The sequence below is a fragment of the Hydra vulgaris genome, chromosome 06, assembly GCF_038396675.1.
Source record: "Hydra vulgaris chromosome 06, alternate assembly HydraT2T_AEP".
Taxonomy (NCBI): domain Eukaryota; kingdom Metazoa; phylum Cnidaria; class Hydrozoa; order Anthoathecata; family Hydridae; genus Hydra; species Hydra vulgaris.
Genome location: NC_088925.1, coordinates 59,169,759 through 59,172,408, shown reverse-complemented (window position 1 = coordinate 59,172,408; position 2,650 = coordinate 59,169,759).

Genomic DNA, 2,650 nt, shown 5'->3' with positions numbered 1-2,650 from the left:
AACGTAGAATTTAGAAAAGAGTTTATATTTACTACCAATTTAATATTTGTAACTATATTTATATTATTGTATTTAAATGTAATAAGACAGATTTAATACTTGTAACTATATTTATATTACTGTATTTAAATGTAATAAGACATATTTAATACGTATAACTATATTTATATTATTGTATTTAAATGAAATAAGACAGATTTAATACTTGTAACTATATTTATATTATTGTATTTAAATGTAATAGGACAGATTTCTAGTTAAAGTTATGAGTAGATTCAAAAGAATAATTAAAATTTTCAAAGATATAAATACAAAATTAAATCATATAAACTTTTTCTCTAAAAAAAATCAAATGTGTAAAACTGTCAGTAATATAAAAAGTTTGACTTATTTAAGATATAATAATTTTCATAATACAAAACAAAATTTTTTTAAAAAAAAGTAATTAACTAGAAAATTAGCAAACCAGCAAAAAAAAGGTTGATTCAAATTTGTGCAAAAATTAGCCGATTAAGTTGATACCAATTAATCACTTCATCACTTTCAATGAAAGTCCCATAAACTAGCTTGGCAAAGTTTTTCATGTTTTCGCAATCAAGTTATAAAGAACTTTGCTACAACTGCTAACACTTTTAACAAAAGTTTAGATAAAATTTTATAGTTTGTATATTAGGGTGTCCCTAAAAACAACATTTTCGAAAAATTTATGTTGGCACCCCCTTAATGTGTTCTATATGATGAATTAATCTTAATTAATTTTCAACTAGTGAAGGTGTATGTTGCTATCAATTAAAATATCAATGAAATTAATATAAAATTATCATTGACTTGATTTTATTGAAAATAATTGTTTTAATAAAAGTTTTCTAAAACCAATATTTAATAACTACTGATTATTTTAATCCAACAGTTACATTAAAAACAAAAAAAGCAAACATACAATATAACTCAACATTTTATTTGTGCTATATACTTTCATTAATAAGAACGCCTGAATTAAAAAAAAAATTAAAATATGTCTGTGCACAGATACACATAAAACATCCTATATATAACCATCATGCACACACATACACACAGATTGGGTATGGAAATTTTGAATAAGTTTTTACCAACAATTTGTGTTATTAAGGCTATAAATTTTAGTTGTACTGAAGTAAAGTAGTTTTTGTGATACAAGACTATTTTAATTAAAAACCGAAATTTAAATGACCTTTATACATTAAAAAAAAACCTTTAACAAAAGCTTTAACACAAACTCAACAAAACTTTCTATTTTACCTGTTCAATGCGAGTCATTTAACATTATGGATTATGATATTTTTGTTAAAGAATAATTATAGGCTGTTTTATGGAGAAATTAGACAAAAAAAGTATTGCTATTGAATTACCTAATTATGTTGTATATTTAATGTTTAATTGTTTATTACTTTACGGTAAAATAATAAACTATCCAACATTAAATATACAACATAATTAGGTAAAGTTTACCTAAACCCTCTTTATGTATTTAATTTTTTTTTTTTTTTTACACCTTTTAGTTATATGTCAATCAATAGATATACTTTCAAAATAGTTTTCCAATGACAAATTTTTTGTCAAGGACTTGTACCTTGACAAAAAAATGTGTCATAGTAGGCAGAATCAAAGCATTCACATTTTGAACTATCTATTCAATAATAGAATTAAAAAAAACTGATAAAATTATTAATTATAAAAGACACTAATAAATCGCTAAGAAAATAAATTTTAGGTAAAAAAAAAAAAAAAAAAAAATCAATTAACTTTTATGTGCTCTAAGATCCTATGCTTTTCTATGCATTTTGTTAGAATATTACTATTAGCAATGTACCAATCCTTTGTACACATACAAAAATACGTTAAACAAATGAAAATCAAATCACTTTAAACATATCGAAGAATGCTTGTAAAACATTCCTAACTGATATAAGTTTAACAGGATTAAAATTTTTAAAGACAGATATATATTTGATCGGGCAACTTTAGTTGACAACTTTAGTTGTTTATATTTTGTGTATACCGTGCATAGCGGGTATTCGGACACAGACAGTTAACTGAAATAGTATCACGGATGGATAACAAAAACACGTCAAATTCCGGCATTTTAACACTTTCGCGCATATTAAATTTGGATCAGTAAAAAAAAATTGTAACTGAATCGTCGACAACGTATTAGGGTAAACTGACCTATTTCTAACCACGTCCAAATTCTACCTGATTTTCAAATGAGATTGCTTTTTTATAAAAGGAAAAATAATATTTCACTTCAGGGGCGGATTCAGCATTTTTTTTACTACGAGATAGCTAGCTTCCAGACATGGACCAAACTCCAAACATTTATATGCTTATACTTATGTCAACTAAGGATGCTTTGCAAAAGCTTGTGGTGATAAGATCCTGGAAACAAAAAAGCACTATTATACTATGAAACTTAAAATTTATTGATAAATGTAAGTTGAGTTAAGAATAGTACAAAAATTTTTTTGTAAGCTTGTTGCTCTCACATTTTTGGGCAGGAACGGCATAAATTTTAAGGTTTTTTGATCCCAGGCTTCAATCATCGAAATTTAGCAAAGCATCTTTATTTGAGATAAGTATAAACATTTTGGAATTTGCTCCATGTCTAACT